This window comes from Protopterus annectens, chromosome 9.part0, assembly GCF_019279795.1.
Source record: "Protopterus annectens isolate FY-2018-M chromosome 9.part0, PAN1.0, whole genome shotgun sequence".
NCBI classification, from domain to species: domain Eukaryota; kingdom Metazoa; phylum Chordata; order Ceratodontiformes; family Protopteridae; genus Protopterus; species Protopterus annectens.
In genome coordinates, this window is record NC_056743.1 from 1,772,113,544 (window position 1) to 1,772,139,523 (window position 25,980).

The window sequence follows — 25,980 nt, forward strand, 5'->3', positions numbered from 1 at the left end:
GACTTTTGATGTGCATGAGTTCAAGTTATTGAATGTTACTTCCCTCACTATTCCTACTACCTTTGTCATTCCAAAGATTCATAAAAACATTCAGGAACCTCTGATGAAACCTGTTGTTGATGCTAAGGGATCAATCACCCACCCCAGTGCCAAGCTCTCAGATGAAAAAATGAAGCACTTGTTACTTTAAGAAACACACATCTGCAGAGACTCTTGGGCATACTCTTCAACTGCACAAATTTTCACAGAATGTCCAGATTTTTGCCCTGTTCCTCATAAAATTTGTGGTTTTCTGGCAAATCACTGCGATGATCTGAGGACTGAAGTCACTAAATAATGACATACATTTGAGTTTTGGACTTCAAATCCTTCAGAAATTGAATGTTAAAAGAAATCCTGTTACTCTAGCAACTAAGTTTATAAGAGCAATAATTAAAATATGTTCCTATTTTAGGGCCTTTGCCCCACCCCCATTTTTATTTATTTATTTATTTATTTATTTATTTATTTACATTTGTTGACCGGGAGTGTCTGACTGGACGCAGGTCCATTTTCAGCGGAGGCCTGGGGAGAAAAGCTCCACAGTTAAAATAAACAGACAGTAGTTACATTGGATTACATAGCGATTAACAATTTGATTAACATAGCAATTAATTACAAGCATATTTACAGATGAAGAGCATAGTACATCAGTAGAAAACCAGAATCTTTATCTGCGAAGTACATAACAGACATTAACAAATGTTACAATAAGAAGTTCCTGCTGTATAATAAGTACTAGGCTTATGAGCATCTGAGCTTGCTATAATCAAGGTAGTTAGTGGGGTGGAAAGAAAGGTAGTGGTTGGATGGGGTGGGTGATATTAGAGTGGGAGTTGCAAGGGTATAGCCAGCATGTTTTTAGGTGTGCTTTTAGTAAAGTTTTAAAGTGGGTGCATGATGGTACGGAGATAATTGTGGGTGGGAGGGAGTTCCATAATTTGGCTACGGCGCAAGAGAATAGTGCTTCACCAGCAGAGTTATTGGCTTTAGTGATCTGCAAGTGATTTTTGTTGCTGGATCTTAGTGGTCTGGTGGTGCGATAGGGTCGGAGTAGATTCTGGAGGGATGGGACATTTAGTGGATGGTTTACTAGTTTGTGGGCGAGTAAGAGTTGATACCATTGAAGGAGGTGAGGGAGTTCAAGCCAGCCCAGTTCAGCAAGTGAGAGACAGTGGTGACTACGGTAGGATTTTGTTGGGCTTTGTCCAGATTTTTTGCACTAAGTGGTTGTGAGATATGCTCTTGGGACTTCCTTAGCAAAATTAATTCCCTTGACTACAATGACAACTGACTTTTGTTACAATAGATGTTAAAGACCTTTACACTATCATGGTGTATCTCAGGTTAAGGATAATACCTATGAGACACTGCTTGAAATTGTGTTAAAGAACAACTATCTCATCTTTGAGTTTGAATATATTTTTTGCAAAGCATAGGGGTAGCTATGGGTTTGGCTTGCTAATATCGTGATGACAAAATGAGAAGAAATGTTTCGTTTTAAGTCTGACTTTATGTATTTTTATACTTTATACACTCGTTACCTGGATGACATTTTTTTTTTGTTTGGAGGGGTAACATTGCAGATTTTTTGAAATTCTTTAAGTACATCAATCAAACTACAAATTTTCTGAGGTATACATATGAAATAAACTGCACCGGTATCACTTACTTAGACATTTTACTGATCAAAGACGCTGAAAATTGTAGATATGAGTCCCAAATTTACCATAAACCCACATTTTCTACCACTTATCTGCACTTTTCTAGCTCTCATCTCCACCAGCAAAAATGTGCTGTTGTAAAGGGTCAGTTCATTAGAGCTGCTCATATGGTGTCCAGATTTGAAGATTTCTTGGATGAATGTGAGATTATTAAAAGCATGTTTGTTGCTAGGGATTACCCGACTAGTTTTGTCAACCATTTGATGTATGGATTTATAAACAAATGTGAAAGAAACTTCTTTGTCCCCAATTTAAAACTCTCTACCAGCCTACCTAACCAAGTTCCCCCCCACCCCCTTTGGACCCACTGGTTTCTGAAACTAATAGGGGCTGTAACAATGACCATCCATCCATACTTCCCATTGATACTAACTCTGACCCCACTACTAAATTTACTTGTGCATTGATAACATCATATAATGTTGACAGAGTTACTATTCACAAACTACTGGACAAACATTGGGGCATTCTAAGGGAGGACAGGAATATTTTGGAAAAGGTGGGTGACAAACCCTCTACTGTGTGTAAACATGGTAGCAACTTGAAATCTATTGTTGAACATTTTGGAACTAAGGCCAATGTCACTGGTAAAAATTATGAAATGACAAAATGTGGATGTTGTTCTGTCTGCAAGTTTATGCCAGCTTGTATGTATTTTAAGATTAATGACCGTCAGTTTTTCATGCAAGGTCAGTTTAACTGTTGTACTAAAGCTGTGGTCTGTGTTGCCTTGTGTCAAAACTGTCTAGCCTGCTATGTAGGCAAGACAGAATGTAGATTGATAGATCGGATCTATTAGTGTATTAATGATATAAAAACAAAAAAGAGACAAATGTACTAGTTAAACACACTGATGAGACACCTGGTCACTTTTTTAGATTTATCACTGAAAAAGTTATACTGGGTGAACATAGGGGGACCACGGCAGCTACTTTTAGAGAAGTGTGAGCTGTTGACAACTGAAACTTAATGCAGGCAGGTGGTCAGGATTTAATGACCACATTTCTATAAGGTGCCTGTTGAAACGGAATGCATTACAGAGATAAATGTGTTGACTTTTTAACATGTATGTAAATATATCTTTTGTATAAATACACATGCTTTTAAAATAGCTTCTGTATTTTATAATACCTCTTTCAGCTTGTATTTTTTACAACAATTTTTTTCTTTGAATTTTGTTTGTTAAAAATGACTATATCACTTCAAATCTGCGAGGCAGCTTGGCTGTATGTGACATACAATGTCACATGAGAACCATATTTAAACAGCAACTTTGGTAGTTTGTGTCACATGAGAACCATATTTAAACAGCAACTTTGGTAGTTTGTTTTATCTGAAGAAGTTTTAAACATTAAAATGAAAGTGATTATTACATATCCAGTGCATTTTTTTTTTTGTTTTTTTCTACCCTGTGGAGTGGAACTTTATTTATTTATTTTACATTTGTTCATCAGGATAGTCTGACTGGACACAGGTCCTTTTTCAGCAGCGGCCCAGGGAGAAAAGCTCCCATTACTAAGCATAGACTAAAAATACTAGTAAAACTATAGAATAGTTAGGGTTTTTACAGTAATACAAAATTACAGGATCGGATGGCTTGTGACATAGAGCCAGAGATGTTTAGTAACACAGTGAATAAATACACAGTAGACAGTCATGACAATACAAAAGTAAAAGTCCATAGGATTTGACAGCTTTTCAAAATTCAAGGATTCAGATGTTTTTTTAAGAATGAGCCTTGGATGTTAGGTAACACAATTAAATGGATACATCAGTTACAATTTCTAAAATTTGAATTCTTAATATAGTTGACAATGTTAGCCTGAGTCAATAAAAGGTGAAGACCAGAAGGAAATTAGCGGACTGGAGTTCCGCTGTGGCGACCCCTAACCGGGAAAATCTGAAAGACACAAGCAAGAGAAAGAGAGAGACTGGAGATCTGTTACTGAGATCATAGCCGGCCTTAGGCGTAGGCCAACTAGGCAGCTGCCTAGGGCACTGATCTAGCAGGGGCACTTTTCCAGTATTTATTTGTTGTAAGGAGACCAGGATGGGGGCATCAGGTGGTGTGGTGGGGGGCGCTGTGGAGCCCTTTAGCCTTGGGCACCAGTTGACCTAAGGCCCCTCCTGACTGAGATTATTAGAGTGTGAGTGTGGTTGGAGGGAAGTGTTGAGTAGATACCATAGTTTTGGGTGAATTAACCTGGGCTGGAGAAGGAGCATAGCCATGACTTTACTAGATAGACTCTTAGAGTTTGTTTAAACTGGTGTAAGGAGAGCTGGTATACTATATTGTTGGGTAATGTGTTCCATATTTTGGCTATGTAGTTAGAGAAAAGTGATTCACCAGCTGTGCTGGTAGCTTTTGTGGTCTGTAATAGTAGTTTATTGCTTGGGCGAAGGGGCCTGTTATGTGAGAGTGGGAGTATTAGATTTTGTAGAGCCGGGTTTTTTTCAGGTTGGTGCAAGAGTTTTTGTGCAAAAGTGAGTTAGTCATAGAAGAGGAGGTTGAGAAGTTCAAGCCAGTTCCAGTTGTTTCAGAGCCATACAATGATGGGACCTGAAAGGGGCATCAGAGGCAAATTTTGCTATTTTATTATAGCAAGAGTCAACTTTTGCTATTTCAGACTTTCTGATATTTGTGAGAATTGGGGAGGCATACGGGAGGGTGGATATAAGGTATGTGTGTCCAATAGTAGACTTAGCTTGGTTAGTTTTGTTTATTTCTGCATAGCATTCACAGTTTTTTATGTATTTTTTATAGTCTGAGTCTTTAGTCTGAGTCTCTGTGGTAAATGTACTTTCTTGTTTATTCTTTAATTTTTCTAGTTCTTTGTTTTGTTACAATTCTCAGCCTACCATCCAATTTGGCAGACAGCTGCTTTTCATCTCAGTGGAGTTTTTAAGCCCTCTGATGAGGACATTTTCACCCTGCCTCCTAGGAGGTATGGGCTTACCCCTCTGGGAAGCGGCAGTACTGCTATTAGAAGTGCCATACCATGCATGTGCCAATGACTGCTACATGACAGCAGGCCCCTATGGAGAAGGGAAAATGGCATATGCTACCCCATTTGTTCTTTAGAATCTAGTTCTACCAACACCCTCCTAACTTTCTGTAGAACCATCCCGTTAGGATCAGCTGCTATATCTTCTGCTAGAGGTCCTTTATACCAGAAAGGAAAGCCTCAAAATGAAATAATGTCAGGGACTTGATGCCTACTATCAGCCTAATTTGTTCCTTTACAGTGGCTACCAACCTTCCAGAAAGATGACCTTCCGTTATCTTTGTAGCCTGTGAAACAACTTGACCGCCACATCCATTTCTTTTTGTATTCCTTAGTGCCACACTGTGTGAATTATTTACAGAAATGTTCAATGCTAATTAGACTTGCATTACGTATATATTTTTAAATGATAATAGCTAAACCAAAAAAATAAAAAGGTCACACAGAAAAACTAATTAATAAAACCTACAAGAAAAACCTAGCCACATTAGAGTTTTCATTGCATAATATCTTAAACCTCCTGTAATAGAGGCCCTTGAGATATATGCAAACGACCCTTAAAGACTTCTAAATGATAATAGCTGCATTCTGTTTTCACCTACTTTTGTAAAGCATTATTATGAACCACATACAGTGGTTATCACTGAAAAGATAGCAAGATGCCAACTAACTTTATTCCTTAAAAGCCTTTTCATATGCTAAGAAGGACAAACAAACTAACAATTTGTGGCAGGAGGTGTTTGCCTGGTGTATCTGAGTTGGTAAATACACAAAAGGATTCATAGTGTAGTCATTTTATTTGCCAGATGGATCGTTATTTAAGTTTCATTTTTTTGACTCCCTCAGAATGCCCCAATTTTGTGCATTTTCATGAGTTAGCAGTGCCCTGTGCAGTAACAAATACCTAGAAAGCAAACTTTCCCTGTAGAATGGTCCATAAAACTGTGACCTCTAAAGCAGCAATATAGTGCTTAGAGCAGCTAGCTGGGCATCAAGTGGCAATACCTACAGATTTGGGAGAATTTAGTATTGTGTAAACATTAAAGTTAGTAGAATTTATTAAAATAATCTGCCCCAATAAAGCATCCATATTAGTTTGTGTGATGATGTGAGGTATTGCCAGCTATGCCAGGAGAAGTAGGGCAGTGGATGTGTAACATATGCAATCATAGCTAGCTGGAGTTTTGTAAAGAATTATGTCATTTGTATATAAAACTGATTTGTACAGGTGCTTGTCTTGAAAATCTATTTGCAAAGCTGCTTTTAAAAATGTACCAACAGTGGGCCCTACTGGACAGAAAAGGTGTACATGCATATGTCAGACTCTGTTGTAACTGTTAAAATGAATATACTGTAACAGACGATACTGGAAGAGAAGAGGTTAATCTCAGTCCAGCTAACTTTGAAAAATAGTCTGAAATTAAACTACCTGGTTTAGGCCATAAAGATTGTATCTTACAGTTCTGATTGCAGCCAGAGACAAAATGTCTATGAAAATCAGGACTAGAACTCCTACTGTGTTGTCCTTAGGAGTGAACTAATTGCTAGCCTGGAAGGGTGGAAGTTTTGAAGTAGTTTTATAGCTTCCAGATGTTATAACACATCTCAACAAAGTTCTGTGTATATGGTATAATGTATGTGATAAATTCTGGTTCAGTTTCTAACAAAGGGGCTAGTGTGGGAACCAGAGTGAGATGACCAGATGTATGTGATGCATACCTCCCAACCATACCGAATTACTCAGTTTTTACCGAGTTTTGGGGTCCAAATAATGGGGTGCCACAATTCCTGAGTGGCACCGTTTCATTTCCGATTTTTTCCCAGCTTTTTCTAATTTGTTTTTCTTTTGCTTTTTCAGCTGACCTCACCACACACGTGATGACGTCAGCTCCATCAGCCTATCGGAATTGAGCTCAAGGGCTCACATTTCTGGCTGGCTGCTACTGTTTGAATGAATCTGCAAGGAGGAAGGAAACAGCATCTAGAGGAAGCATAGGTATGGGACCTGACTCGTTTTTCTCATTGTGGAGGTGATAACTGCTACTGCTGCTGCAAGCCTGCAAGGTATTCTGTCTCAATGTGAATCTGCGAGTATATTTGAACTACACTGCAAGCCTGTAAGGTATTCTGTTTCAATGTGAATCTGCAAGCGTATTTGAACTACAACTGCTGCAACTGTTCTGTTTCAATGTGAATCTCTGTGAGCATATTTGAACTGTGTATTGCTGAACGGACTTATTTCCGGACTTGTTCTGTTTCAGTGTGAATGTATGAGCATATTTAAATTGTGTGTTGCTGAACAGACATTTCCAAACTTGTTCTGTTTCAATGTGAATCTACGAGCATATTTGAATTGTGTATTGCTGAACGGACTTATTTCCAGACTTGTTCTGTTTCAATAAAACAGAATCTGTGAGCATATTTGAATTGTGTATTGCTGAACGGACTTATTTCTAGACTTGTTCTGTTTCAATAAAACAGAATCTATGAGCATATTTGAATTGAGTATTGCTGAACAGACTTATTTACAGACTCGTTTTCGCATCATTTGCAGTTGGACTGTTCTGAAGCTGCATTTTCAAGTGTGTGTGTATTTGAACTGTGTACGGTGGTGGTGCTGGGGTAGCGTTGTCGCCTCACAGTAAGACGCTGTCCAGTTCGATTCTCAGCTACAGCGTCTTCTGCGTGGAGACATGCGTGAATGGGCATACCTTAGTTGAAGGTTGTACGTCAGGGCTGGCAACTCGGCATGTAAAAATCAACTGCCAATCATTAGCGGTCCGGAGTTCCGCTGTGGCGACCCCTAACCGGGAAAAGCCGAAAGACACAACAACAACAACAACTGCAGAACGGAGCATATTTGAACTGTGTATTGCTGAACAGACTTATTTCCAGACTCATTTTCTCACCAGTTGGACTGTTCTGAAGCTGTGTTTTCATGTGTGTGTGTGTATTTGAACTGTATATTGCTGAATGGACTCATTTTCTCATCAGTTGGACTGTTCTGAAGCTGTGTTTTCGTGTGTGTGTGTGTGTGTGTGTGTGTGTGTGTGTGTGTGTGTGTGTGTGTGTGTGTGTGTGTGAGAGAGAGAGAAAATGCCCCCAGATAACTACACCTGGTAGCTAGAGGTACTCAGGCTCAAACCCTGTCCCTTGTGTACAGGTAAAAAGAGCATAAAGTCCCTAGCCACCACCACTTGAGAATTTATCCCTCATATTTTTGTTCTGTTTCTCATTAAATCTGTGGTTTTTCAGGATTTTTGTGGCAAATCACATAAGGATTGAATTCACTAAATAATGACAGGCATTTGAATTTTACACTTCATATTCTTTAGAAAATGAATGGTAACACAAAACCTTTTATTCTAGCAATTTTCTAAGTTTATAAGATCAGTATTTGAAATCTGTCCCTAATTTGGGGCTGTATTCCCCCATTATTGACTTTGTCCAGGTTTTTTGTGCAAAGAGGTTGAGAGATATGATAAGTGAGGATTGAATTCTGTACTCCCCCATTATTGGCTTTGCCCAGTTTTTTGTGCTATGAGGTTGAGAGCTATGGTGAGAAGTGATAAATGAGTTCACTAAATGATAGCCATTTAAGTTTTAGTCTTCCTATCCTTTTTCAGGAAACTGCTGATTTAGCATAGTTGTATGTTGCTCTGACTGTAGTGCAGAGGGTCTTGGGCTTAAGACTTGGCAGTGAAATGCATGGTGGTAACACAACATTTTATTCTAGCAACCTTCAAAAATTATACAAGCAATATTTAAAATGTGTCCCTGGTTTTTGGCCTTTTGCCCCCCACCCCCCCTCCAAAAAAAATTGAATTTGAAAAGTGTGAGAAGCTGTGCAAGATGCCTATGGCTTATACTACTGTCATTCTATATATAATATATATATATATATATATATATATATATATATATATATATATATATATATATATATATATATATATATATATATATATATATAGTGCGTGTGTGTGTGTGTGTGTGTGTGTAAGTTGACTTTTATGATGGAAATGTTCTGAATTGGACAGTTTTGATATTACTGGATCATGAATTTTGTTTCATTGCCTACTGGAAAAATGTTCAAACAATAAATTTAAAATGCGCTCTAACTTAAGTCTAACAAGTGTGCTGTATTATACAAGGAATATAATTTAAAGTAAGGAAGGTGTATCAAAGAACGCATACATGTTTATGTTTGTACTGTGTGCAAGGGGCCTATGATTTGAAAGCAGTCCAAAGGTAATCTTTATCCACCACTGGCCAGATGCATTTTCTTTGATGTGGTGTGGGTTTCAATGCTGTTTCAATGAATGTGAGTTTCAAGGGCAGAGAAGTTTTAATGCCAAGTCTATTTTCATTGTGAGGCAGTATTGCTTTGTTTAGCAGATATCTTAGTGTGTGTGCATTGTGCTATAAAATGTAAAAATAAAGTTCAAATAATCATTGTAGGAGTAAAGCAGTATGCATGCACACATTAGTGTTTATGGTAAATGGGGCGAAATAGCCAGGTAATAGGACATTGGAATGACTGCAGAGGGGCTCTGGTGCCATATTATGGTCGTTTGTTCAGTTTGCATTTGAAAGTTGATATCCCACAATTCCATTGGAGTGGGCGGGGTTATGCAATTATGTATGCAAATTTTATGTTAATCAGTGTACACATTTGTACCTATTTTTCATGGGCCTTGTCCAGATTTTTGATGTTTCCAGGTTGAGAGGTATGATGTGATGTCATTCTGTAATCTAGCACTGAAATGATATTTTAATACTAGATGAGCTAGAAGTCTCAGGGCAGTCTGTTTTAGAAACCTGACAAAGAAGGAAGACCACTCACCCACTTAATCTTGCCTTGCTTTAGTTAGTAACCAGAGAATAATAATACTTTAGCTCAATCAGGAAAATATAGTGAGATTCGTTAAGTACTGTTTTCCTGTAGCTGTGTGAATCTACCCATCTGTGTTATTTTTAATATTTCCTGTGACTGAAACTCTGGTAATTATTTAAATAGATATTTGGTATTTTCATGTTCTTTTATTATTTATTACTAAATATATTTAAACTTTTCATTCTGACTGGTCTTTTAGAGAATATTTTATCCTTTGAGAGTACCTCCTGGAAGCCTTGTTGCAATCGTCAAATACTACAATTTGTATTAGTGTTAATTTTACTCAGTATAATTGGGAACCCTTGTAAGAGCCTTAGAGTATCTGGCTTTGGAGTGTTCTGGTGGCAGTACCTACCTTATAGTCTGGGCAGAGGGGCATAACTAGTAAATCTGTGCCAGCCTTTCCCAGGTGTGTGTGTGTGTGTGTGTGTGTGTGTGTGTGTGTGTGTGTGTGTGTGTGTGTGTGAAAATTAAATCTCAAGGAGTGTGAGCATCAGCTACTTGGAGCAGGGACACAGCACTGGTTTCACAGAGAGGGTGGTGGATGACTTCACTTGGAACACTCAGCTGAGGACTCAACTTTACAGCTGTGCCATTGGGGAGTCTTATTGGGAGCTTGGAAAGAGAGAGAAACCCAGCCGCTGGACTGAGTGTGTTCCCTCTGTGCTCTTAAGGGAAACCATGCTTGGTGCAGAGAGCTGCATCTGGAAATACTGTGTGTATTTATTTCTGTTCCAAGTGAACGTCCCTCACTGGAGTCTGTGATGAGGATTGAGACTCTTTGATTACTGGCCCAGAAGATGGGCATCACAGTCTGCACCAACAAAGCACCCTTAAAAGCCTTCTAACCCCAATACACCACCCCTTGTAGCTCACAAATCAAAGGAGTGGACAGTATGGATATGCCATTTCCTAACTTCTCTGCAGACAGCTTGGTAGATATGGGCATCTTGAGACAATGCAGTAACTGTCTCATGTTTACTGACAACAACTCAGTACTTAATGAATCAGACACAGTATGAGAGAAGTGTACTTACACAATGACACTGGAGGCTAAACTATCTCATACAAGAGCACATCAGATTGTCTAAACCACTCACACAACACCCACCTCACATTGCAAACAACACACACATAAATAATGTATGCTGAGGCACTTAAAAGCAGTCTTCCTAAACAATAAAGATTGCTTAGACCACCCATCGTCAAACCTTTCCCTCAACAAGCCCAAAGGCACTCAGCAAAACAACACCTAACATACTGTCACTCTCAGTAGAGCCCAACACTAATCCCCAAAAACAAGCAAACACTCTTCCTAGGACTCTCATTATAGGGGACTCCATTGTAAGATTCACTGATGCCCCTCTAACTAGGCATAACAAGGAAAAGAAAACTGTTAGTTGCTTATCTAGAGCCAGGATCCACCAAATCATGCATGCCCTCAAGTCATTGTGACACAGATATCAGTATGATTCCACCATAGTCCATGTAAGTTTAAATTACCTGAGATGTATCTCAGACATTATGGAGCTTTCAGACTATGTATCTCAGGCATACCACTCAACCCCTTAGTACAAGAAATCTGGACAAACCTGACATAATGGGCTGACAAATGCCCATAAATAGGGACACATTTTAAATACTACTCTTATAAACTTAGAAAGCTATTAGCATAAGATATTTTGTGTTAGCATTCATTTTCTGAAAGATATAAAGTTTGAAACTCAAATGCATGCCATTATTTAGATACTTTAATCTTTAGATCATCCTAGTGACATGTCAAAAACTCAATTTTTGTGAGGAGCAGACTAAAAAATGAGGCATAAATCTGGACATTCTGTGAAAATATGTACAGTTGAGAGGAATGCCTCTCAGGTTGATATGAGTCTGTCACTGACCAGCATATTTATTTATTTATTTATTTTCAGTTTGGTTACCGGGGAAGTCCACTGGGCCAAGAAGTGCCCATTTTCAGTGGAGGCCCGGGGAGAAAAGCTCCATGAACAGTATAATACAATATAGGTTACAAAAATGCAAATAAAGGTTGCAAAGTGAAATACCATACAATATAGGTTGCAAAAAACAAATAAAGGTTACAAAGTGAAATAAGAGTAGGGTACATACATTCGAGAGATGCAGAGTGTAAAGTACATTATGAGACAGTTTAACAACTTGACAACAGATTTTTTTTTTTTTTGAAACAATATTTATATGTTCGGAGTCAATTAAAGTCTGCTAGTTCTGGCTCTTTTAAGAAATAAGAACAAGTATGAGAGTATAGTGGAGTGGGGGTAAGGGGAGCTTAGTTGGGAGTCCCTAGAATTTAAGTGGGGTGAAAGCAGGAGCATTTCCATTTAGAAGATAGGTGAAGAAAAAGTTGAGTTTTGAAGGATTCAGTGTTGGGTATAGTCCTAAGTGAAGTAGGCAGAGAGTTCCATTTTTAAAAGTTGAGTTTTGAAGGATTCAGTGTTGGGTATAGTCCTAAGTGAAGTAGGCAGGGAGTTCCATTTTTAAAAGTTGAGTTTTGAAGGATTCAGTGTTGGGTATAGTCCTAAGTGAAGTAGGCAGAGAGTTCCATTTTTAAAAGTTGAGTTTTGAAGGATTCAGTGTTGGGTATAGTCCTAAGTGAAGTAGGCAGAGAGTTCCATTTTTAAAAGTTGAGTTTTGAAGGATTCAGTGTTGGGTATAGTCCTAAGTGAAGGAGGCAGAGAGTTCCATTTTTAAACGTTGAGTTTTGAAGGATTCGGTGTTGGGTATAGTCCTAAGTGAAGGAGGCAGAGAGTTCCATTTTTAAATGTTGAGTTTTGAAGGATTCAGTGTTGGGTATAGTCCTAAGTGAAGTAGGCAGAGAGTTCCATTTTTAAACGTTGAGTTTTGAAGGATTCAGTGTTGGGTATAGTCCTAAGTGAAGTAGGCAGAGAGTTCCATTTTTAAAAGTTGAGTTTTGAAGGATTCAGTGTTGGGTATAGTCCTAAGTGAAGTAGGCAGAGAGTTCCATTTTTAAAAGTTGAGTTTTGAAGGATTCGGTGTTGGGTATAGTCCTAAGTGAAGGAGGCAGAGAGTTCCGTTTTTAAACGTTGAGTTTTGAAGGATTCGGTGTTGGGTATAGTCCTAAGTGAAGGAGGCAGAGAGTTCCATTTTTAAATGTTGAGTTTTGAAGGATTCAGTGTTGGGTATAGTCCTAAGTGAAGTAGGCAGAGAGTTCCATTTTTAAACGTTGAGTTTTGAAGGATTCAGTGTTGGGTATAGTCCTAAGTGAAGTAGGCAGAGAGTTCCATTTTTAAAAGTTGAGTTTTGAAGGATTCAGTGTTGGGTATAGTCCTAAGTGAAGTAGGCAGAGAGTTCCATTTTTAAACGTTGAGTTTTGAAGGATTCAGTGTTGGGTATAGTCCTAAGTGAAGGAGGCAGAGAGTTCCATTTTTAAAAGTTGAGTTTTGAAGGATTCAGTGTTGGGTATAGTCCTAAGTGAAGTAGGCAGAGAGTTCCATTTTTAAAAGTTGAGTTTTGAAGGATTCAGTGTTGGGTATAGTCCTAAGTGAAGGAGGCAGAGAGTTCCATTTTTAAACATTGAGTTTTGAAGGATTCAGTGTTGGGTATAGTCCTAAGTGAAGTAGGCAGAGAGTTCCATTTTTAAAAGTTGAGTTTTGAAGGATTCAGTGTTGGGTATAGTCCTAAGTGAAGGAGGCAGAGAGCTCCATTTTTTACCTAGAGAAAAGGAGAGTAAAAGCTGGCCAGCGGGTCATTTGGGTTTAAGAATGGAGATTAGGTTTTGGTGTTTGGATCTCAGTGATCTGTTAGGGATGTATGGAGGAAGGATGTCCTTTAAGGGTGGGCATTTATCAGGGGAGAATATTAGTTTGTGAGCGGTGGTTAGTTGTAGATAGTCTAGGTGGTTAGGGAGTTCTAACCAGTTCAGTGAGTGAAGGCTGAGGCAGTGGAGTGTTGATGTTATGGATTTGGTGGCAAATTTAGAGATCTTATTATAGCAAGCTTCGAGCTTATTGGTGCTGGTAACAGACAAATTGGTTAGAAGAGGGGCTCCATATAGAAGGGAAAGTAGGAGGTAGGTGGTTGCCAGGGTATGCCTAGTGGAGTTTGAAAGAAAATGGTTGTTCCTATATAGCATACATAGCTTTTGGTGGGTTTTCCTAATGTTTTTTTGTATGTGAAGATCAAATTTGAGGTGTTCGTCAATGGTGATGCCAAGGAGTTTTGCAGAGGGGACCACTTCAATGGCAGTGTTAGTTTGACTTAGAACATAGAAAGTGTTTTTGTCCAAAGAGGAAACCTTGGAGGGGAGAAAAATTAGTATTTTGGATTTATTGGAGTTGAGAGAAAGGTGGTTTTGGTGCATCCAGTTCTCTGTAGTGGTAAAGGCTGATTGGGTTTTGGTCAGTAGTTCAGGAAAGTTTGGGGCAGAGCAGACCAAGGTAGAGTCATCAGCGTATTGGATGACTGTGGTGTCAGGGATGAAGGTGTGAAGGTTATTTATAAAGATGTTGAAAAGCATGGGTCCAAGGATGGATCCCTGAGGAACACCAGTAGGTGTAGGCAAAAAGGAAGAGAAGGAGTTATTCCACTTGACTGCTTGAGATCTATCAGATAGGTAACTGGAGAACCAGGATAGAGTATTTGGGGAGAGATTGAGATTAGCCAGATGATGAAGAAGGTGTGTGTGGGAGATGGTGTCAAAGGCTAATGAAAGATCTAGCTGAACTGTGGATACAATGAGTCCAGCGTCTCGTGCTTGATTGACAGTTTCTAGGAAGGATAGTAGAGCAGTTATGGTACTGTGGCCAGGGCGGAAGCCGTGCTGGGTGGGTGTTAGGAGATAATTTTGAATTAGATAGGGTAAAAGTTGATGGTGGACACATTTTTCTAGAATTTTAGATATTGGAGAGAGTAGGGCAATGGGGCGGAAGTTAAAAATGCTGGTGTTTTTGCCTCCTTTGTGAAGAGGTAGGATGTAGGCTGAACGCCAGAGTTTTGGTACGTATGACTCATTTAAGGATTTATTAATCAGAATACTAATTGGGAGAGCGATACCTTCAGCTGCATGTTTGAGGAAGGAAGAGGGAATGTTATCAGGGGCATTAGAGCATGGCTTTAGCTTGGAGAGAAGCTTTTTTATAAAAGTGGTGGAAACAGGTTTGAGATGGAAATTGAGAGGATTGTTGTTTGGGTTGTTGGGTGAAGTGAAAAGGGAGTTAGGTGGATTGTTGTTAGGGAATGTTTTGGTTAGCTTAGCTATGGCTTCAGTAAAGAAGGTATTGAAGTGGGAGCTCAGTTAATTGTCGGATAGATTAGGGTCAGGGCAAGGGTTGTTTTGAGATCCGGGATGAAGAAGGGAATTGACTGATTTCCAGAATTGTTTGGGGTTTTTGTTGTTATTGGACTGAAGTTTATTATAGTAGTTTTTTTTGTCTTTGGTAATAAGTTTTTTTACTTGGTTGCGGAGTTGGGTATATAGGAGTAAGGTAGAGGACAGTTTATTTTTTTGGTAGAGCTTCCAGGATTTGTCTCTGTGACGCATAATTTGTTTAGTTTCTTTGGTCAGCCATGGTGCGGAATTAGTTTTGATATGCTTATTTCTTAGGGGGGCTAGGGAGTTAAGAGTATCTAGGAAGATAGAGTTAAAATGCTCAACAGCATTGTCAAGTGGGAGGGTATTTAGAGGTTGCCAGTTAATTTGTTTAAAGATGTTAGAGAAAATTAAGGGTTGAAGTTGCTGAGGTTACGAGTTTGAATGTAGAGATGTTGGTGTTGGATGGAGCTACTTGATCGATGGATGAAGGCAGGGAGATGGTCACTGAAGGTGTCAGGGATAGTGCCACAGAGAGTGATTTTGTTTGGATGGGAGACTAGAATCCAATCTAAGATGGACCCTGGGGGGTGATTTTTGTTAGGGCGAGTAGTTGAAGAGATTGCTTGGGTGAAGTTTAGAAGGTTAATGGAAAGTGAGGGGGATGGTGTGTTAATTTTATTCCAGTCGATATTGACATTGCCTAGAATATAGGTTTCATATTTTATTTGAGTTGAGGCCCAGTATAGAATATCTTCAAGGGTGGAGATATTGTTGCCTGGGGAGATGTATAAGGAAATGAAGCAGATATTCTTATGTTTATTTAATCGGAGAAGGCTAGCTGTGATTTCGGAATTTTTGAAATTAGGGGTAGAGATTTGAAGAGGAATTAGAGAGAGAAGATTGGAGTAAATTAGAGAAGAGCCTCCACCTTTTTTGTTTAATCAGTCACTTCTGAGGATGTGGTAACCAGGAGGTAATATTTCAGAGTCAGTGATATGGGGTTTTAGCCAAGTTTCAGAGATGGCTAGGATGTCGGGTTGATTGTGATTAATCCAGACTTGTACATGGTGACATTTGTTGTTAAGGCTCTGGGCATTGATAGTGAAGATCTTCAGAGTGTTAAGGGGGGAAGTGGGAGGAGGAGAGTAAGGGTGGGGAGTGTTATTTCTTGTAGGTGAGGAAGAGGGTGGAGGGATGGAGTAGTTTGTGCTAAGGTGAGGGCCAGGGTTAGGAGGAATGTCTCCCGATAAGGCTAGGACATTGCAGGTGATGAGTTTTGGTCTATACGGTTTGTATAGTAGGTATTTGTTAGGGTTTAGCAGAAGATTCAGAGAGTGAGTTTTAGTTGAGGTAGAGAATAGTTTGGGATGAAAAAGATGTAATAGGTTGGGTGGAATAAGGGAGGAGGATATGGAGTGAAAGTGAGAGAGTTGGAGAGGTTGTTGTTGGGGGTTAGGGATAGTTTGAGTAGGGGGGAGGAATAGAGGAGCTTTATGGGAGTACGAAGTAGCAAGATACAGAGGTATTAGTAAGATGAGAATGGAGCTGGGGAGTTGAATAGTTAAGGGGAGTTGGAAGGGCATGTTAGGATAGGGTAGGGTAATGTACAGTGAAGAGGAGAATAAAGTGGTATTCTAGTTGACGAGGGAAAGGTTTAGAAGTAAATGGAGAGAGTTAGATATTGAAGCCAAGAACAATGGAAGAATAAGCTTATAGGGGTATTGGAAAAATGTAGTGGGAGGATTAGTAGTGGGAGGGGAAAGAGAGGTGGAGTGTTCTTGATTAGAGAATGGGGGAGGGGTAATTGGAAGAGGACTGTGATTGGATAGTAGGTTAGGTAGGCGGAGTTTGTTAGGTATAAGTGTAGGCATGCTGGGGGCATGTGGGAATTGGGGGCAGGGTATGGGGAGCGGAATGAGCCCGCAGGGCGAACGGAGTGGGAAGAGCCACAGAGGAGTTTACCCAGGGAGAACAATCAGAGGAGCAGTAAGCTAAGGTAAAAATAGGTGAGGAGGTGAGATGACACAAAGCCTTGATAGTATTTAGAATAAACTGAGAGGATAGGCAGTGAGGAATTTAGGAAGAAAGGGAGATAGAGTGGGATTGTAGGCTCTTACAGGATATGGGAATCTGAGAGCCTGTAAGTTAAACTTAGAACCAGAATGGAGGTCTAGTGGAAACTGTTGGCCTCTAGTAGACAAAAGGCTAAAGAGAAGTGGTAATGTCTAGTGAAAGAAAGAATGCAGGGCAATAAGTTTACTATTCAGGTTGGATAGGATAGGAGTCAATGACCTGTAGTCTAGGAAGGAGAGGGGGAGACAAGGTATAGGAACAGGTAGAATGTTGCTGATTGTCCTGGCTGGTGGGAGTAAATTTACAACCTAGGATATAACACACTATATGTCTATAGACAGTGGTATAAAGTACATACTTTCACTTATTAATTAGTTCCCTTGGGGAGACTGTCTCAGAGGGAAGGATAGGTTCAGATCCTTAGTGTGGGGAACCCGCAGTAAGATGTGGACAAAGTTGTTTTTTCAGCAGGTAGGGCAAGTCCTTAGACTACTGGCAAACCAGGTTGGGCAGCTAAAAAACCCCTATTTACTCCACCGCCAGGAATGCACAGCACTCTAGAGTTAAGCAGGAGAGAAAAGAGGATGATGCCACAGTATGAGTCTTCTTTTGGCTGCTCCCATTAGGGGTCGCCACAGCAGATCAACTGTTTCTATTTCTTCCTGTCCCCTGCATCGTGCTCTGTCACACCACCCACCTGCATGTCCTCTCTCACCACATCCATAAACCTTATCTTAGGCCTTCCTGTTGCCTGGCAGCTTCATCCTTAGCATCTTTTTCCCAATATACTCTGCATCCCTCCTCAGCACATGTCCAAACCAACGTAATCTTGCCTCTCTGGCTTTGTCTCCAAACCTTCCAACCTGGGCTGACCCTCTAATATACTTATTCCTAATCCTGTCCATCCTCATCACACCCAGTGCAAATCTTAACATCTTCAACCCTGCCACGTCAAGCTCTGACTCCTGCCTTTTTGTCAATGCCACTATCTCTAACCCATATAACATAGCTGGTCTCATTACCCTCTTGTAGACCTTCCCTTTCACTCTTACTGGTACTCGTCTGTCACAAATCACTCCTGACACTCTTCCCCATCCATTCCATCCTGCCTGTACTCTCCTCTTTACCTCTCTTCCACACTCACCATTACTCTGAACTGTTGATCCCAAGTACTTAAACTCATCCACCTTCACCACCTCTACTCCCTGCATCCTCACCATTCCTCTATCCTACCTCTTATTCACACACATATATTCTGTCTTAGTCCTGCTATCCTTCATTCCTCTTCTCTCTAGAGCATATCTCCACCTCTTGAGGGTCTCCTCTACCTGTTCCCTACTCTCACTACAGATCACAATGTCATCTGAAAACATCATAGTCCACCGGGACTCCTGTCTGATCTTGTCTGTCAACCTGTCCATCACCATTGCAAATAAGAAAGGGCTCAGAGCTGATCCTTGATGTAATCCCACCTCCACCTTAAATGCATCCATCACTCCCACTGCAGACCTCACCGCTGTCACACTACCCTCGTACATATCCTGTACCACTTTTACATACTTTTTCTGACACTCCCAACTTCCACATACAACACCACAACTCCTCTCTAAGCACCCTGTCATATGCTTTCACTAAGTCCACAAAGACACAATGCAACTCCTTCTGACCTTCTCTGTACTTCTCCATCAACACTCTCAGAGCAAACATCACATCTGTAGTGCTCTTTCCTGGCATGGAACCATACTGCTGATCACTATTCATCACCTCCATTCTTAACCTAGCTTCCACTACTCTTTCCCACAACTTCATGCTGTGACTGATCAGTTTAATTTCTCTGTAGTTACTACAGCTCTGCACATCACCCTTATTCTTAAAAATTGGTACCAAAACACTTTTTCTCCATTCCTCAGGCATCCTCTCACTTTCCAAGATTTCATTAAACAATCTAGTTAAAAACACCACTGCCATTTCACCTAAACACCTCCATGCTTCCACAGGTATGTCATCTGGACCAACAGCCTTTCCATTCTTCATCCTCTTCATAGCTATCCTTACTTCCTCCTTGCTAATCCACTGCACTTCATGATTCACTATCAGCACATCATCCAACCTTCTCTCCCTCTCATTCTCTTCATTCATCAGCCCCTCAAAGTACTCTTTCCATCTGCTCAACACACTCTCCTCACTTGTGAGTATGTTTCCCTCATTATCCTTTATCACCTTTACCTGCTGCAAATCTTTCCTATCTCAGTCCCTCTGCCTAGCCAATCGGTACAGATCCTTTTTTCCCTCCTTAGTGTCCAACCTTTCATACAACTATCCATATGCCTTATCCTTAGCCTTCGCCACCTGTCTCTTTGCCATGCACCTCATCTCCTTATACTCTTGTCTACTTTCTTTTCTCTGACAATCCCACTTCTTCTTTGCCAACCTCTTTCTCTGTATACTCTCCTGTACTTCTTCATTCCACCACCAGGTCTCCTTGTCCTCCTTCCTCTTTCCAGATGTCACACCAAGCACCTTTCTAGCCATCTCTCTTACTAGCTCTGCTGTAGTTACCCAGCTATTCAGTAACTCTTCACTGCCACCCAGTGCCTATCTTAACTCTTCCCTGAACTCCACCTCACAATTAACCTTTTTCAATTTCCACCATTTGATCCTTGGTGCTACCCTCACACTCATCCTCCTCTTCTTGATCACCAATGTCATCCTACAAACCACCATCCTATGCTGCCTAACTACACTTTCCCCTGCCACCACTTTACAGTCTCCAATCTCCTTCAGACTGGCCCTTCTACATAAGATATAATCCACCTGTGTGCATCTTCCTCCACTCTTGTATGTCACCCTATGCTCCTCCCTGTTGTTAAAATACGTATTCACCACAGCCATGTCCATCCTTTTCGCAAAATCCACTACCATCTGACCTTCTGCATTCCTTTGCTTAACACCATACCTACCCATTACTTCCTCATCCCCTCTGTTCCCTTCACCAACATGTCCATTGAAATCTGCTCCAATCACCAGTCTCTCACCTTTGGCTACAGTCATCACCACTTCATCCAACTCACTCCAGAATTTTTCTTTCTCATCCATCGCACACCCAACTTGTGGAGCATATGCACTAACAACATTCAACATTACATCATCAATTTCCAGCTTCATAAACATCACTCTATCTGACACTCTTGTCAACTCTGAAACACTCTTAGCATACTGTTCCTTCAGGATAACCCCTACGCTATTTATCCTCCCATCCACACCATGATAAAACAATTTGAACCCACCTCCATTACACCTAGCCTTGCTCCCCTTCCATCTGGTCTCATGCACACACAATATACCAATCTTCCTTCAGTCCATCATATCAGCTAGCTCTCTCCCTATACCAGTCATACTGCCAACATTCAAAGTTCCAACCCTCACTATCACAGTCCTAGCCTTTACCTGCCTTCAGGCATGCCTTCCCCCTCTTCTCCTCCTTCGGCCAACAGTAGCCCAATTTCCACCAGCACCCTGTTGATAAAAATGATTGATTTCAACAACTGGCTGTCTTTTTCATGTCATTCTAAGGGGATCTAATATTTGGCAGCCTGAGAGGACATGGCCAACAGACCATGTTGCTTTGCCAAGGATGGTCTGTACCTTTCTCCTCTAGATGTTTGAATACTGGCTAAAATTGTATCCACCTTTTTTAGGCAATGCCAAATTGACAAACCTACCAACATAGCAAACTGAGCTCAACTTAACCACAACGTGTTACTGCTAAACTCCCTCCAAGCCCTCCTCACACTTGAGAATATAGACATCTATGCAGTTACTGAGGCACAGTTTAAAGCAGCAGACAGTACCCCAGCAGTGCAAGGGTTCAGTGCCTTCCACTGATGGTTGGGAAGGTGGCCTAATGGTTAAGGTATTTGCCTTACAAACACAAGGTGCAAGGTTTGAGTCTCACAAGGGATAATTGGCTAGGCTTAAAACGGCTCAGAAGGGCAGTTAGCTTAGTACTAATCTATGAACCTATGAACCATACTTTTAGACCAGTATCTGCACAGATAAGAGATAAAGGTGGAGGCGTCTCAATATACATCAGTAACAAGCATACCTCCAGGGTAGTCAAACAAGATGACATGCTGGAGTTCCCATGCTTGCAGATCACCATAATCAAAATCCTGTACCATACCCTAGCCAGCTATAGGTCATCCTCCATGTGGAAGCACGCGATGTATACTTGGACACACTGGAGGCATTTACCATCCAACCTAACACCCTACTCATGGGAGACTTAACCCCTCTATAGACTGTGATTCATACAATGGCCTCAAACCTACAGGCACAGAGATACCTGGACTTTGTAAATACAAACACCCTTGACCAAATAGTGAATACACCCAGTAGAGGCTCCAACATACTTGACCTTATGCTCACAAATATGGGGAAATGCTGCACCCCCCATGCCTCATCCTCCTTGATAAGGTCCAACGATAAAGCTGTCTCTTTCAAAATCAAAATCAACTCCATAATCCCATTACAACCACTAACAGTTAGGAACTATTCCAATGCAAATTACCAGTTATTAAGTGGAGGTTTATCAAAATTCAATGCCCCTCCAAACCCAAAGAACACAGCAGCCTATGAAAAATTGCTCTCCGAAATTCTCTGCAACCATGTCAATGGCTGCACAGAAGCTACTGTACCTACCAGAAGCAAGCCCAGGACTAGCCCCAGGAGAAAACCTCCCTGGTGGCATCTAAACCAGATATACAAAAAAAAAAAGGAAAACAAGTTATGGCAAAAATCAGGAAGCATAAGTCCCATAAAGACAAAAACTCTCTCATCAAAGTAAGCAGGCAACTAAGAGGGCTAGTTAAGTCAAGACAAGCAAATCTGAGGTTAATATAGCCACCCTGGTGAAAAACCATAAGGTCTTCTACAGCTATGTCAGAAACCTGAAGGGTAGCACACAGCAATGTGCTGAACTGATGTTAATAGTGCCACATTCACCAAGCACGGTGATATAGCGAACCTGTTAGTGGACAAATTCAGTTCCAACTATACCTCCCTCTCACACCTAACTACTCCCCCCAAAATACCCCTCCATCTATAACACTAGGGAGCATGTACTGGCTCAACTCACTAAAGTCAAGAACAGGACCTCAGTAGGCCCCAATAACATCCCAGGACACCTCCTGAATAGTTTAAAACACTACTTATTAGGAACCCTGGACTCAATATTTTACTATAGTATTAACACAGGTTTTGTGCCACATGACAGGAAGACTGCAATGGTCATTGAATGAAGAACTGTGATGGTCAACCCCCTTCATAAGGGAGGACCTTCGAACAGATCCTAGAAACTACAGACTCATTAGTCTGATTAGTCTTATTTGCAAAGCCATGGAAAGAATTATCATGGAAACTATCAACAAGGACATAGGAGATCTCGACACTGGATACATCCCAGTTTGTCTTTGTCAAAGGAAGGTCATGCTTACTGAATCTGGTGGATTTCTTTGAAAATATCACTAAGGCAATGAGTGAGGGGAAAATGGTGAATACTACCTGCCTAGATCTGGCTAAGGCATTTGATACAATACCCCACTCAGGCATTGTCAACAAACTTACAGAACTAGGTATAAACCCCCTTTATAACATGGTGGATATGTAGCTGTCTTACTGATAGGTGAGGCCACAACCCTCAAAGAAGCTGGGCACCAGTAGAGTTTCCCAGGGCTCTGTACTAGGCCCACTCCTCTTTGATATTCTACTTTCTTGGGTGGCGTAAGCCAGGGAACTTTGTTGGCTAGGCTTACTTAGGCCCTTGGGATGATAGCCTAGTACCTACCTATTAGCCTATGAACTTTTGAGATGTCAAAGCAAATATCAAAATTGTCCAATACAAATAAACACTTAGTGCCAAAATCATGGCTTAAAACTCAGTACCAAGAAATGCATTATAATACATTTTGGAAGTCTGACACCTTAGGTAAATACACCATCAATAAAGCACCCTCAAAAGTTGATTCACTATTCAAGGTTCTGGTAACCGATATACATAGTAATCCAGCTTTTGAACAACATGTCTCCAAGGTAGTAAAAAATCCTACTATGTTGCTCAACTTAAAAGCAAGGACATGTTGTCTAGGTCCAGAGAGGTCATCATACCACTGTACTTGGTCCTCATCAGGCCTATCATAAGGTATAATGCCCACTTTGGTATGTACCTGAACAGACACATGCAGCAACTGAAATGTCCACAAAGGTTCCTTACAAAAAGAATGCAGGGAGTAAACCCAATGTCCTACTCTGATAACTTGAAAGCCCTGTCTCTTTACTCAGTGTCATACAAACTTCTGAGAGGTGATCTTTGCCTGGCATAGAAGGCATCCCTGGACCCTATTTTGATGAATCTTTTGCACATCTGCAAAACAAAAAAACAAAGCATCAGAATTACTAGATTAAAAGACCTAAATATTGCTTGCAACATAAATAGGACATCTTGGAGAGACAGATATGTTTTTCAGAGAATTCCCATTCTCTGGAACAGCTGCCCCAGCCATGTGAAGCAGAGTTCCTCCTTACCCCTATTTATGCAACTTGGACCAACGGATGGGTAATTGGAAATTCACCCCTGGTCTGGCTCCTACATCTCTGATGGATAGATGCCATCAATAAATCACCCCCAATATAAATCAAATTTGTGGGTCAGATTTGGGTTGCACAACTGTTCTTATAAGGGCCCTAGTGGTTGTTAGCCTATAAATCTATGAACCTATGGATCCCTCGTTCTTACTATCAAGATCTAAGGGCCCACGGATACCTGCACCACTCAGTCTGTCTAAGTAAACAATGAGAGGTGGCTAACTGGTGTCAAATTCATACTGCTTTGAGGAAAATGGGGTATGGTCTGTTAAGCCCCACCAACTCATTCTTCACTCCCTCTCCACTTCATCTACTAGACACTGACATGTTTTTGATTACCTTATATGCATGTAACCCCTTAATAAACTTAATTTTAACCTGCCAGTATCTGCTGACTGTAACACCACCAGTATATATTACATTAGTAGTGTTGTGCTCTGATCTTTTCCTCCTGGAAATGCCAAATTGCTTATCAATCTTTCATTTCATCCCACCTCCACACACATGCAGATTAATTAATAGAATCTTGTTTAATAATTTCTGCTAAATTATTTAACCTCACAGAAAACTACATCCCTTAGTAGCAACATTGAAAATGCTGCTAAACACTAAAACAATTGTTTTTGCAGGAGTCAACCTCCCTGCACCACACCAGTGTGGAAGCTCCCACACTCTTCATCTATGTATATACCAATAAGTTACTTCTCTGACCTTTTCAAGCCTTGTGAAACCAAAGCAACACATGTAAAACAAAACCTCCAATTTACTGAATGTAATTGTTCTCCTGCAATCTTTTGTGACATTATGTAAATCTTATTTTCTGTACTGTTACTACACACATACACAAACATGCACACACACACACACACACACACACACACACACACACACACACACACACACATACACACACACGGTTTTCTGGCATCTCTTCAGCATTCAAGCCCAGGTTTGTGTTTCACAATCAGAAGTAATAACTCTTTACCATTAGGCTGTCACAAGTTATTTATTGCTCTTAAAAAATGTATTAATTTATTATACAATAACAAGCTGGAGCACAATTTGTCACCCACACCTGAAAGCCACTTAATTTATGTAACATTCCAGTTTTATATCAAGTGAAAAGCCATTGAACTACTGTCCATTTTCAAGTGTTATTTGCACTTGCAAGCAAATTGTGATGTAAATGGTCGTAACGGCCATGACAAAGGTGTTGACTATATTATTTTGCATAAAATTTGCATGTAATCCATTCACTAGTGAGCGGTCAGTAACAAAAATGTATCTAGCACACATTACACATTCTTGGAGTATGCATTCCAAATCATGTTAACATTTAAAATAAAATATCCATTAGACTGAATCATCATACTGTGATACATAAATTTGCTAGGAGGAAAACATAGTAGAAATAAAAGGTTCCACAATCACACAGTATAATGTAAGAACATTTTTTTATGTAAAAAAGAGAGCTAAGAAGCAACATTCCTTCATTTATTCAAACAGCAAATTCATAGCAGATCACTGTGCAAGAACTCCACTTTAAATATCTAATCCAGCCTCTGATGAAGTAATTCTTTCATTCATTCATTCTGTTATTCTCCAATTACTTGATGTATACATTTCATGGTCATACGGGTGTCAGAGCCTATCTCTAAACTCAGAGGATATAAGGTAGACAGACTAATCCTGGCAAAGGTATCAGTTTATTTTGTAGGATGCATGCACTCTCACTCTTACATGATACCACACGTGTTGACACTTTGGAGGTTCACCAGTTTACCATCAGCAATGTTTAAGAAAAAGAAGGAAATTGGAGCACAAGGTGAAAACCCACACAGATATTAGAAAAAAAATAAATAAATATATATATATATATATATATATATATATATATATATATATATATATATATATATATATATATATATATATTTACGTGCATATACTTCAAGAAACTAAATATTCAGTCTTATGCCATTTTGGTGTTGTTGTCTCACTCCTTTGATTTTCAATTATTTGAAATTTACGTAATGTAAAATAGACCCATATATATATATATATATATATATATATATATATATATATATATATATATATATATATAAAACACATTCGCACTTCATATTCCCATCATGAAGGCTCCATCATGTTGTATGGGCTAATTCTAAAAATACTTACCTACACCTTCGAGCTATTTCTGTAACTGGATTGGGTCTGTATTCGGCTACTGAAAAATAAAAAACTCGAAAGGCGAAATATTGAACAGAAGACAGCAAAACTGACAGTTATCAA